Source organism: Athene cunicularia (assembly GCF_003259725.1).
Source record: "Athene cunicularia isolate RWA chromosome 14 unlocalized genomic scaffold, athCun1 chr14_part1, whole genome shotgun sequence".
Lineage (NCBI taxonomy): Eukaryota > Metazoa > Chordata > Aves > Strigiformes > Strigidae > Athene > Athene cunicularia.
The window spans coordinates 2,324,663-2,339,008 of NW_020799118.1; positions in this window are offsets into that span (position 1 = coordinate 2,324,663).

Consider the following 14,346-nt stretch of genomic DNA (forward strand, 5'->3'; position numbering starts at 1 on the left):
ACTTTCACTTTCAGACATTAGAACATAAAGCTCCTTAATGAAGGGAAGATGTTTTTAGTCAAATTGTTTTCCTTTAATATTTGTTTTCTCCACTTGAATAAAATGTATATGATAAATGACTGACTAAGCTTACAAGAAAGATCATTGTTAAAACGGACAGTTTGAATCAAAATTTAAAAAAAAAAAAATTCCCATTACGCTATTTAAATGGAAACAATCCAGACATCATTAAAATAAAGCAGGATTCCTTCAGGGAGAAATTATTTCTGGTTTGATTTCTGTCAAAATGACTTTGACTTTCAGAATACTTTTACAAAATGTTTTCCTGAGGCTTTGCCTTTGTGAAGGGTTTTTAAACAAAGGAACTGTTTGCCACTAAACAGAAGTAATCTGATAAAAGATTGAATTCAAATTAAGTATGCTGCTTTTTTTTTTTTTTTTTTTTAATGGAAGAGGTTCTTTATTATTTTATTTTGTTTTAAGACATGTCACCTAATCAGCACATAAATCTTCATAGAATTCATCTGACAACCTCATTAATTTCCTGTGAATATTGCAGTGCAAAGAAAAGACCATAATTTCAGGAAGGTAATTTATTCTAAAATCAGGTGCCTCATATTTTTAGTTTCGTGAGTTTGTGTTTTAATGAAGCTAATCTCAGTCATAAACACATCCTCGTGGACACAACACGATTATATACTGATTCTGGAGGCGGCCTGATCCTGCTCTCATTTGTGCGACTGTAAATCAGGAATAACTCCAGTGAGGGCACGTGAGAGCATGAACAAATGTAACCTGGATGAAACAGGGCTCAAGGGGCTCCAGGAGCTTCATTTATGTCACGTTGTGGCAAAAGTGGTGTAAAGGACCCTAATTATGAATGTGAAACAACTTGTCTGGCAACATTAAGGTGTTAGAGCAGCGAAAACCTGAAGTGATGCAACCCTGAGTCAGGTCTCCTATGGATACCAAAGGTCTTGCTCTTCCCCAACCTCTCCCTCTTAATTTCACGTTCGTTCTTTAAAACTTTGTTCAGTATCAGAAAAAAAAGGTGAGTTTTCTGCTGAAAAGCACTTTGTCTAGGACCTGATTTTCAGTTCCTTTGTGCTTCAGTCTCATATTTGTGCAACTGAATCTGTATTTTTCCAGTCGTATGAATAGAATTTTTTGTTTCCTATTGAATTTCTTTTTGTTGTGCTTTTGTGTTTCAGTTGGTCGTGTCTAGGCATAAACATAGCAGGAAAGAGCAGGTGTTTCTGTTGTCCTTCTAGTTTCTGTGGGAGTGAACTTGAGGATGCTGGAGGGGGGTGATCATGTTCTCCTATTGCCATCCCGGGTCCAGGATTACACCAGAGCTGCCCTGAGTGTGGAGATACTGTAGCCTCACCTTGTCTCTTCCGTCCTACAGTAGAAGTGATCATGTAACTCCCTAGAATTTGGGCAAATCACCTATTTAATGTCAGTGTTTTGCAATGGGCGTGATGATGAAGGTGCTTATATATCATATTGCTGTCATAAGTAGAGGATAGGCCATTCATAAGCATTGGAGCTTTGATAGAAACTGATACACATTACTGAGCACTGGCTATGGAAAAATCATAGACTGTTGCTGGTAGTGAGCTAAGATTTCAGTGAAGGATGTTTCACCCCATATTTCTATCACTTATGTGTCGTCTTCAAAATTCTGCCCGCTTTTCAATGTTGTTATTCTCTTAACGCTATTTAAAAGCTTGACGGTCACAAACCCTGTGCAAACGTTAAAAATAATGAGATAAAATTTCAGGAAAAAAGGGACCAATTTGTGTGGAAGTGGCTTGGGCTCCAAGCAAATACAAAGAGAGAGCGTTTCATTGTCAGAAAAAAAGTTTCAGAAACTTCGTATGCAGAGTGTACAGAAAACATCTTTCAGACATGATTTTGAAAGTTGCTAATATTTGAAACCAGCTGGTGTAACAAGGTTACTGAGGTGAGGAGAGAACTGCTGCCTGGAGGACACGTATTAGAGAGATCAGAAGATGTTGCAGGCAAGTTTCAATATCAGTAGCTATTTTTTACAGTAATTTCATTGCAACATTGACCACTGAGAACAACCACCCGTCATTTAACCAGTTCTGCAACTTCTTTTTCCTCTACTTTTAATCTTCTAGTGGAGGCAGCTGAATAATACCTTTTTCAAGGTAAGTGTCTGATGTGTTACATCAATCACTAGAATTTCTTCTAAGATCCACATTATACTTTAAACCTTGACCTTAACAGCCATATCAGCATAATAATTTTTAGGTATCTGAAGGATTTAATACTTGATCACGAGAGAAGGTGTTGGGGGCCCCTTTTATGACCCGTGGCAGGTAGGAATATGATTCTGTTACTCCCTCTTGCATTATTCTCCATCATCAAGCTTTTAGAGGCAAAGAGCTGTGCTGCATGGGTGCAATCTTATCTGTATGGTAATGCTTTATTAAGAAATAATAACCGGTATAGATGAATAGCAGGTAAGCTATTTGGGAGAAAGGTGTTTGGTTTCCAGGCCAAGTACAACAGGGAGAGTAGCAATAAAAATTTCATCTCCTTGCTCTCGGTGAGAGAAAGACCTCTCTTTAGCAAGTTAGGGTATTCCAGGCTTCAAAGCTGTTGGATGTTTTTTGAGACTCAGAAATAAATGTAGAACAGTGATTTTTTTTTTTTTTTAATAGTTGTCCTGGTTTCAGCTGGAATATAGATAATTTTTCTTCTTTGTGGCTAGAATAGGGCTATACTTTGGATTCGGTATGGGATTTGGTACGAGGAGAATGTTGATAACACAGTGATTTTATTCAGTTGTTGATAAGAAATGAAGGACTTTTCGACTTCCCCTGTTCTGCCTGTGTGCGGGTGCACAAGAAGCTGAGAGGGAGCAGAGCCAGAACACCAGCCTCAGATTGGCCAGTGAAGTATTCCGTATCATGGTACATCATGCTCAGTGTCACTTTTACTCTCCTCATCACAGGGGAAGGAGATCCTAAATTTTCTCTTATTTTAGTGCCTAAGACATGGAGGCTACAGGAAACACTGTTCAGTAACAGGGACTGTCCGTTTGGCCTCTGCCATTCCAGGCCACGACTCTCTGGTTGCAAGCTGGCTCTACCTAAAGGAAGCAATCCCTGTTTGAATAAACTGCAAAATGTGGGTCAAGGCTCGCTCGTGAATTCAGTGGGTAACTTTCCATTAACATCAGTGAGACACTGGCCAGGCTTCGGTGTCATAATCTTATTCTAGCTATTGTGATAAATGTATTTGTTTGCAATATTTATGCCGCTCTGTAAGGGACAGCAAGTTCTCAGTGAAAATAGTCCTGTTTGGCTGCAGGTTAAAATGAATATGTAATAGGTTGTTAATTCCTTCTGGAATTTAAGGGTTAGTAGTTCAGAAGTTAATTCTAAGTACCACTCAGCTTGACACACAGTCAGGCTACATTTTCTTCTGTGGAATGGCTCTGGAGTGAGCCCGCAATATTGCTGTAGTGTTAAAAATGGATGTTTGAGTAGGGATTTCCATAGCGGAAAATGATGCTTTCAAAGCCCGTATGGATGTGCACTGCATGCACTTTATAAAAGGAAATGCTTTTTTTGTTGTTATAATCCCCTCTGCTATTTCTAGCAAACGTTCATTTGACTTGTAGGCTGATCCATTTCCATAAAGCTCCTCTGTCCTTAACAATCACGTCATGCGACTGTCAGAATCCCCTGTTTGTGATGAGGCACGGTTTTCCTCTTGTCACAACCACAGTAAAGCATCAGACATGCAAAAGTAGATGAGTTGTGAGAAGCGGGAAACCTTTGATGCAGCTTTGCGTTTTTAGTTTTTTAGTGATTAGGAAAATGGTGAAGTGTATTTATAATGGCGTATTTCTGCACTGGTTAAATGGGGGTTTGTGCTCCAAGACCTGTGGGGTTTCTTTCCGCGACATAAAATATTTCAGCAAAGGTAAATTTGAGTGAGGGATTGATTTGTTTTTACATACATTTTATAATCAGACTGAATCCTAATTATTCTGTTGCTTGCTACCTGGATGGCTTTGAGCTGCGTGTAACACAACACCCTTAGTTCATGCGACTTCTGTATGATCATTTGTACAAAGTCATTTTCTTTGTGGCCAGGCTGAGAGCAGCAAGACATGTGGTATGAGCTTTATCTCAGCATGCTTACAGACTACGCTGGAAACCACAGGATTCCTCAATGCATTTAATAAATAACACATGTCATCCATCTATCAGCTGAATTATAGTGCACTGCATAAGCCGAAGCAGTCAGCTGACCTGTTTATCTTCACCCCCACCACCACCCACTAGCTCTATTCAGTGCGAGCAGAGTTATAGAAGTTGAAAAAAAAAAAAAAAAAAAAAAAAAAAAGCCATTAATAGAAGAGAGGCAGAAGATGATGAATTAAGGGAGCCTCCATTAATTTTTCATTTTGACAGATTATCGTCTGTCAAAAGGCAGAGGAGATGTTTCTCGTACACAGAGCCAGGGAGCTCGCTCTTTGTAACACAGACTTATGTTTTTCGCATGAATTAGGTAGTGGGCACCAAAAGGATGAAAAATTCATGACAATCTATAATTTACATGCTAGAAGATAAATAATGAACTAAATCCTGTCATTAAATTGGTCTTTCGTTTTTTCTTAATCCCTAGGGTGATGAATCTGATTCTGCAACAACATTTAGTATAAATTGATTTTTTTTTTTTTTTTGGTGGGGGGCAAAGCTGTTTAAAATACTTTTTGTTATAAATAGCTTGAGCAGCACAGTACATTGCCTTAGGCTGAATGATATGCCAGCCTATTAATGTAATAGTACATTAAGATTGACGTTAATTAATGTCAATATTAACATCACCTTTTCTAAACCACGTTGAGGTACAAAAAAGTCATAAATATTGTAGGGTTTGGTTTAATTAACTTTGAGTTTTGTTCAAAAAAAAAAACCAAAACTGACGTATTGTGAAAACTTCCTTTATTCAAATGGTATTAACATAGATAAATGGGCGTTAGGATAAATGGGGACTTTTCACATCACTTAATGTATGTCAAGGGACACGACCTCATTTCAAACAAGTGTGTTTTTTTCAGATAAGACATTAGGGTAAGTGAATTTTCCCTGTGTATAATAAATAATAAAAATACAAGCCTTAAAAGAAAATCCTAACAATTTTAGTTGTAGGGTGGTTATTAAGGCCTTGTGGAACCGTTTGACTTTCTTTGTGTGCTCCTTATAGAAGGCAGAGTAAGAAAACACAACTCCTGTTATATGGATGTTACAAATTAGTTTCCTCTTAATTTTTTGAACTCTTTCATCTTTTTTTCTAGAATACTGTGCAAATATATCTGTGGAAGAAAAAATGTTTTTTGTGTATGTATACACATGCATATGTATGTAGAGGACATAAGCTTGATCAAGCTCGTAGGTTTCTATATTATTGTCAGAGCTGATGTTGGCAAACCACTGCAGAGCTCTCCGCAGGAACTAGACCGCTTCTCTAGAACAGTTTTTCTTACCAATAAGGACCCTGGTATTTACTACCCAAACGCTCTGAGTGGCTTAACTGTGAGTGTTGAAGTCAGTGGGACGCCCGGCAGATGCAGGGGTTTGCTTGGGTAGAAGTTCCCCTCTTTGCAGTACTGAGAAACATTTGGACTCGCATCCCACTGGCCTGTGTTTTGAGGAAGAACATCCTTATTCGATGGTTTCTATAGCAGATAACGGTTTCCTTGTCGCTGTGAGGCACAGAGCAGCAAGAGCAGCAAACACAAGGCCACACGATCCTCTTCAGAAGTACCAAGTGAATTGTTAACTGAAGTGCAGTAAATCCCGGTTATGACCGGGTCCATAGCCATGGCAGTTCCTCTTCTGTCACCCTGTGTTCGTACCTTGTGCCTCTCGTGCTGCGACATACAGGCAAGCTCTGCAGGGGAGCTGATGTACCATAACGCATTTTAACTTGTGTCTTAGATGTTCTTTTGGCTTCTAGCTTGCAGGAAATACCTCCTAATGAGTTGCCATAAAGAAAGCCAAACTAATGACAGACTGATTTAATGTAAGTCCATACCGTTAATTTCTAGGGATTGGTAGATTGAATGAGGTTCCTGAAGAGTATTACAAAAATGTTTCCGTTAATTCTAGCCATTATCCGGAGTAATGAGCAGTAGCTGCTGTGCATGGCCTCCTTCCCATCATGCGAGTTTGGGGATTGGAGGTTTTCTATGTGCAGCACAGCACCACGCCACCTTCTAAGACCTACCTAGTGTCATCAGGACGAGTATTGCAGGTGAATTTCCACACCAGCCGTTTTTTCCCCATGTCGAGGTGGTAGCAGTAGTAGATGTCCCAGATGTTAAGTGGAGACTCTGCAGGGAGCATCTGGCTGCCAGGGAGCTGTGAGCTGCCAAAACATTTGTTCCCTTTTTCTCTCAAGAACATTGGAGACAAACTGTCCAAATCATCCTATGGACCAGCTTTCACTTCTGGGTGTTCACAAAGTCCCAGAACTTAAAATTGCAGATTCTTTTGCCAGCTTAGCCTTACAGACAACTGGAACAAGAAATAAAATTATTAAAAGCATTTAATTTTCAAAAGGGTCTAAACCTGAATCTCAGGCTTCTAAATCATTCTTTTCATACCCTCTTTAAATGCAATAGGGTTTGGGGTTTTTCATAACATTTTTTTCCATTTTCATTTAATGACCAATCAAGATACTTTTTCTCTCAGCCTGATGCTTACTGATCAGGTATCTCTCCATTTTTTTTCTGGATTTATTGAGAGAAAAGTGTTTCTTTTATATGTTCCTCTACTACTGAACAGACTGGGGATTAAACGCCCCATTTCCCCTGCTTCCAGCTCCAATCCTTTTTGAGGCACCACACTGCTCCCCAAACATTTGGGGGTTTGGGAGACCAACCATGCTACGGGGGCTTCCCCGGTTATCCACTGCTGGCAGCTGGTCTTGTTGCCAGAAGCCCACGGGGCTGCCAGACAGCACCCAACTTGACTCCCCAGAAAGTGCCCCCTCCACCCCAGCTTAGCTGCCCACGGGCATTTCCTGGGCTTTGGGCATAAATCACATTGTTTGCACTATCTTACTGCAAAACAGAGCTTGTCTGACTCCCTCATCTGGCACGGGGAACCATTATCAGCCCACCAGGTTCAGGAAGATTTCAGTTGGCTGATGTGGGAGCAGTATCTTTTGGATGGAAACCAACCAGATTTTTGCTACATTGAGCCCATCTCAACCCCATGGCTTCTCGTGTTCCAAAATCCCCTGGAAAGCTGAGCCACAGGGAAGGAACATTGCGCTCGTTTACACCAGCTAAGGATCTAACCTCATTCTGTATGTACAGCAGTACATTTATTGCTCTGATTAGCAATGCCAGTCATGGCATCGCGATGAAACAAGACAGGTAGAATCTCTCCTTGCTGAATAAGATGTTCTTTAGCTTGTGCTGTCTACACCCTTGGGATGAATGGGGTCTGAATCTCATCCTAAGTCAGTAGGATTTCTTCTGCCATTGACATCCTCCTGGCCAGCACGAAGCCATGTAATATATTTTTAACACATCTGGGCTTTATAGCGTATTTCCTGTAATAAATGTGTGGGAAATACTGGTGGGCTTTCAGTGCAGATTACACTTTTGTAGCTGTCCAAATTATCTTGGCCTATTTAAACCCATTTAATGCTATTTTAGGCTTGTTGGTATTCACACTGCTCACTGCTTTAAATGTAGCCTCGAGGGCCCTGCAGGCTGGAGCTAGAAATTAGGTTCTCCCTATGGAAGCCCTGTGGAGTCATATGGTAGATAATGGGATTGATCCAATTTCCATTGAAGTCTGCGGTGGCGGGATTGAGTCCAGTATGTTGATTAAAATTTTGTGCTTGCTCATGAGACTCGGTATGCGATCAATAAGTGGAATGACATGAAATATCAGAGGAAAATTTATGCAGCACTTTTTCTGCAAAATAATGTCTACATTGTTTCAGGGCTGCCTCACTGCCTTGCATATATTCATTGCTTTTGAACCAGTATAAGCACCCCATTTAAAATTTAATGATTGATACATTTTTTTTTTTTCCCAACTCTCTTCAGAGTCAAATTTATTTGTCACATGGGGTCTGTATTTAGACTTTATAGGGTAATGGGTGGTTGACACGGGAGTCAAACTCTAGACACTTCACCTTGAATCTGAAAGCAGTGTTGCAGTTCAGAGCTTTAAAGCCTTTAAGATGTATCAAACTGTAAGTTCTGTTTTCTTGTTGCCTGTTCTTCTCCCTGTGATGACCATAGCTAGTCTGAGATGTCATCCTGCTAGAAATGTACTTTTGGGGTTGTTTTTCCTTTCTATAAGTACACACTGAATATTAATGTCTGTGGAAATTAATCATTTTTCCATTTGATCTTCCTTTTACTCCACTGACTTTTTAAAAACAATTTTATTAAGGGCCTTGAAAAATCAAGTACTTTAGATACTGGCTTCTTTAATATTTACTTTTTTTTTTTAATCCTGAGCAGAACACCGTTATGTTTGTAGCAAAAGAATTCTTACTAAATTTTTCAGGGTTTTGGTGATCATTGCTTTTCAAGATGAGTGAAAACCAAAGTCAGCTTGTGTAAGGCAGTAGTAGCTCTAACCATTTCTTGGGTAACTACGAGTTAAAAGGACCTGTTACAATGCTCACTGAACTTAATTTCTTGTAGTGGAGGTAAATTCAAAGTACCTGAATGAGGTTTATGGACTTCTTGAGGAAACTTAATAGCTTGTTTGAAAAGTTTTTCCTGAATCCAGACAAAGTCTTAAAAAGAATACTCCAAATAGGTATTTCCAATTTCTCTCTTTTTCTTGTTTGTTTTTTAATTTTTTGCCAGTCAGTCAAACGCAGCAGGACCCATTCACAGAGAGTGCTGCAGCAGAAAGGACACTCAGGAGGTTTTCGTTTTAGTTTTCCTAATGGCAAATTTCCATTTGTGCATGAAGCAAAATCAGAACTTTGCGATTAAAAAGAGTGAAAACTCTTCACTGTGCTATTGCGAACGGACTAGCATTGGGAAGCAGCTAGAGACAGTCAGTGGATAGTCTTTGCAAGGCTAAATTTAATAATATAGTATCTTACTGAAATCAGACATACAGAATTGGATTATGAGCATTTTTCTGGACAATGCGCTGTTTAGCAGAATTTTAAAAAATGAACTGCCAGGGCATTTGGTATCTTTTCTAAATGATAGTGTATGACCAAATACACTGTGTAGTGTTTTGACCTGTATTTTAGCACAGTTCTGTATGACATATAATTTCCCTTTTATTGTTCCTTAAATGAAGCCATGTAACATGTATTTTATTCATTCTTAGAAGTAAAAAAAAAAAAAAAAAAATTGCAAGATTTAGAACAAAAAAGCAGGACATCCATTTCTACAGTGTTGCTCAATGAATTGGAAGATCTGACTATAAGAAAGAGGATTAAGATATGTGGTGGTAAGGCTGGGGGTTTTTTCTATTCAACATAGTTAGGTCATCTTATTCTCATCTTGAGAAGAATGAAAATGGGATAATTCCGAGTGCTGGGGAAATTCACTGCTCTATAACTTCAGTGAATAATGTTTTCAGCAGTTAATTCCGGTCTTACATCTGATACAGCCGCTGTTGAATTTGATGGGGATGTTTGGTGGCAATACAGTTAAGCCAAACTGATTGCTTCGGAAAATTCCAACCTTATAAAGTCTTAGGAAATATTTAAATAAATCGGACAAAAGTAATACACTGTGCCTCTCAAAAATGAAACTGCTACATACAGGGAGGAGATTTCAGCTGTCCTCACAGTTATTGTCGTTGTTTGTCTGTAATGTGATGGTTTCTTGGAACCAAGCCATAGATCAGTTTTCCACTGTGCTACTGCAGTGCAAAAAATAAGGGGGTAAAACAAAACAAAACAAAACAAAACCACACAACCAAACACCAAAACCAAAAACAAATAAAGAAAACTCCGCAGAAAGTGGCTGCTATTTGTAACAAGACTTGATATAAAGGAAAATAATGTGTAGAGAACATTTCAAGACGAAAACAAGACCTGATGTTAATTAAATGAGTGACAACGAACATAATCAACTTCTTGTTACCTTACTGACAGGACAGAGATTGTGTACTGTAGAAGCAGTAAGAACAGATAATGCCGAGTACAATGGAGAAATGCATGTCCAAGCTGACTCTTACAAAGAAAAGAACAAAGTTGGTAAAGATCAAACAGATCATGTTTCCAAGTTTCATGTTCTAATAACTGTCACTGTCAGTCAGGAAGGACTGCTTCTTCAAAGATATCAAGCCTTTTTGTGGGTAGCGAGATGAATATTCATATTGCTTAGCACAGAAGAAAAAAAGAAAATAATGATTGAAGAACTTTGGAAAGACAATGTGAAGCTGATGAAAAATGCACCTGCAGTCAGTCCAAGTTTTAGAACTGTAAAGCGGAATGGCGTGAGGTGTGGGAGTTGTTTATCACGTCGGAAGGAAAACTGCACAAAACCTTTGGGGTTTGCTTGATGGATACTGTATAGGAGACTTGGAGGCTTTGGGGACACTCCATTAACTTTGCAGCCTAAAATTTCCTTGGGAACATATTTTCTCCTGATCACAAACTAATTTTAATCTAGCGAAGGACAACAACTATGACCAGCATGGCCGTTTAGAAAAAAAAAAAATCCTCATGCTAAAACACATAAAAATGAAATGTGGTCGTGACAGATAACTAAGCATTTCACTTGCTGAAAAACAGTAAAATTTAAGCTCCTGCAAAATAAGACAATGAAATCCCAATCTCACAGCAAATGAGAACTTTGCGAAGCTTAGTGGGAATGGGACCCCTTTCTCTGAGTTCGTGTGAGTGCAGTGAAGATAGCTTGAGATTTTTTAAGGTCTACACGTGCATCCGTTAACACTGACGAAATCTGAACCCAATTAAAAAAAAACTTGTCTATGTAATAACAAGCTCAGTACCACTTTCAAAAAATGCATCTGGCTAGAAGCAGAAATCCAGAATATTTTTTTTTTTGTATTCTTTTATAAATTATAATTCCTCCTGACCCCAAATGTTGCTGTCTTCAGAATACTTATTATAATGATGAGCATTTGGGGAAACAAAGTATTTCTTCGCTAGCCGCTTACCTTACTTTTATTATTTCTTCCCTGATCCAAACACATAAGCCAGGGGTCTAGTTCTCCTCCCAGGCCATAAACCACTGCATTCTGCAAGCTCTGACTTATGGTAAAAATGCATCCAGAAGGGCTGCTTTCTGTTCTTTATAAAGTGTCTTAGTCTTGGGACTCATCTTTGTTTGACAGATCCTCCTCTGCATGTTAAAGCAGACTTCTCCACCAGATGCTTCTGACTTCCATGCTATTATTTGTAGTGTAGGGACTGGAAACTGCAAAGTAATATCTTTAAAAAAAAAAAAAAAAACCCCACACTGTTGTTGATTTGTTCTTTGAGGATTTGTTTTAACTGGGGAAATCCAGCTGTAAGGCGGTTCATGCTGCTTGAACGTGACATTTTCACCTTCTTGATTTTAAAGAACTATATTTGGTTTTGGGAAAGACCAGGAAGACCCATGAAATAAAACCCTGCCCCACAGAAGTTTGCTGGATCTAGAAAGCCATTTTATTTGGGATGGAACGTGTTAAATTGTGTTTGCCTTATGCCCAAAACCCCACATCCTTATCTGTGCAAGAGCTGTCAAAATACGCTATTCTAAGAGAAAATTTTGAGGGTGGCTAGGAATTCTACATGAAAGTCTGTTTTAAAATATTTTTAAACACACTGAAATAATTATCTTGCAGAGGAGAAAGAGTCTCAAAATTATTCTACAATTAGCATATTCAGCCTTGCATATAAATGATTTACTTAAGTGTCAACCTGCACACTAATATAGATATATTTCAGTCAAGAAGAAGGACAAGGAGTCTTTATCACAGTGCTATGAATCTGGACCCTAAAAGAGTTTGGAAAAACAGACAGCAATTAATTTTGGCCTTCAAGGATTATCAGAAGGCCTCACATAAATTAAGAAGAATGCCGTGGAAGTTAAGGAGGTAGGCAACAGTGCAGTGCTGGAATACCAATGACTGTCCTTGTTTATTATAGAATAAAAGACGCAGTTATAAGAGGAGAACAGTGACTTTGTATAAGCATATGAAGCTAAGCATTTGCCATTACTCTTAATTTGCTCATAATAGAAGCAGACAAGATCTTCCTTTGTCTCTTGAAAAGAAATACTTTAATATGGAGAATAACTTGTTTAAAAAAAAAAAAAAAAAAAAAAAAAAAAAAAAAAACCACACAAAAAAACCAATAGTATAGCACTGGAGTTTCAGGCATCTGATAATTCAAGGGGGACAAAATGAAGAAACATACAGTTTAAATAACACCAACTCTATCTTTTCAGGTACATTCCAGAAAAACACCCCTGAATTTTATTTTTTTTTTATTCCAATTGAACAGAGAGATCCAGACATAAGCATACTAATACTGAGATCAAATCTGAATTTGAGCACCTGCAGCGTTTGTGTTGATTCTGTTAGTGTCCGTCTCTTCCTACAAGAGGAGGATAACTCTTAAGATGAACCTGGGGATAATGCTGATTCTACTTGCCCAGTTAACGTGTTGGGAAATCTATGACAGGAACTCACAGCTGAGACAGATACGAATCCGATCTTCTAGATTCTGTATTCCTGTTTTGTCTTGATCAGACTTCCTTCAGATAGCGAAGACAGGCATTAGTGCATAGAAAGAAAAATGATAGAACTGGGTAAAGACCAATCAGATACCCTCTGGATGTCAATTATCTGGTTTTATGTGATCTCTTAAGAGCCACTAAATTATCATCCAGATTTTGTCTTAAAAATTAGCATTAACAATAACATCTTTACATTGTGGAGTTGAGCTATCAGTCTAAAGACCTCTTTTTGGTTTGGATTATTTATTTAAGTCTGAAGCTTATATTCTCACAACACTACATTCCCCTTGGGGTATTGTTATTTTTGCTAAATGAAGAAGAAACAACATTTCCGATAAGAACATTTCATGACAATAAACTTCTTTATGGTGAATTAAACTGCTAAGTGTTCATTTTATGTTCTGATCTCAACATTACAGAGCAGCACAATTCCACAAGTCAAGGAGCCGAGCTGTGTAGTTTTTGTACATCGCGCTGCCACTAAAACTAATAAATTATCTAAATCCTTTTTCAGTGGAGTGATGACCACCCAATTCAGCCTCCTACTGCAAACACAGAACCTCGCTGAGTGCGGTGGTGTAAGCGAGAACTTGATACTCCATTCCAGCCCTGGACACGAGAACCCGCATGCTGAACAGATGCACACGTAGAGGGGTGAGGGTGAAGAGGGAGTCAGATGTTGCCGTCATCACTCTTGGAGGCAGATTCATTCATGCCACAATTGAAAAAGCTGCCAAAACACTTTTTCTTCTTCTCTAGCGTATAAATTCTCAGTGAAACGTCCCCCACTGACGCCCGATAGAATGGGCTGTAGGGCGATAGGCTGGAGGTCGAGCAGTTTGTAGCAACCAAAGCTCAATCCCAGAGGGAGAGTCAGAAATAAAGCGAACACTTTCTGGAATATTCTCCTAGTTACTCCTGGCTCAATGTTTTCCTTTGTGTTTATAATTTGTTGCAGCTTTTTCTTCCATGAATTTCTCTAGCTGATTTTTGAACCCATATAAAGAATCACGATCCCGAAATATTTACATATTCTGTGGAGAAGTGCCTCCTTTTGCTTCTCTTAAACTTGCCTTATCTTTCTGTTATTGTTGCCCCCTTCCTTTTACAGCGGAAGAGAGATGGAGCAGCTGTTAGCTTCCTCCGTTAGCACTTTCTCTGGGCTAGTTATGATGTTACAGACTTCTGTCATATCCCTTCATTCACCTCTTTTGCAGATTTATCCAAGTCTTAGTCTGTGTAACAGTCCTTTACGTGGAAGCTGTACTTTTGAAAACATTTGGCACATTCTCTGTTAATTTTCTGGTTTACTATATTCTTTTGAGGATGTGACTGAATACTGAGCTGCCACTTTCATAAAACCGGTTTCTTATAACTTAAAGATCTCTTTCTCAGTGATAAGCAGTTCAGAACCTATTTCTGTACATGTAAAACTTAGCAGAATTTCCTATATGCATTGCTATATGTTTATCAGTATTGATATTCATTTGCCTTTCGGTATCACGAGACCCTCCTTCATCTCTTCACAGCTGGCTTTCAGCTTTACTGGGGAAAGAAAAAAAAAAAAAAAAAAAAAAAAAAAAAAAAAAAAAAAAAAA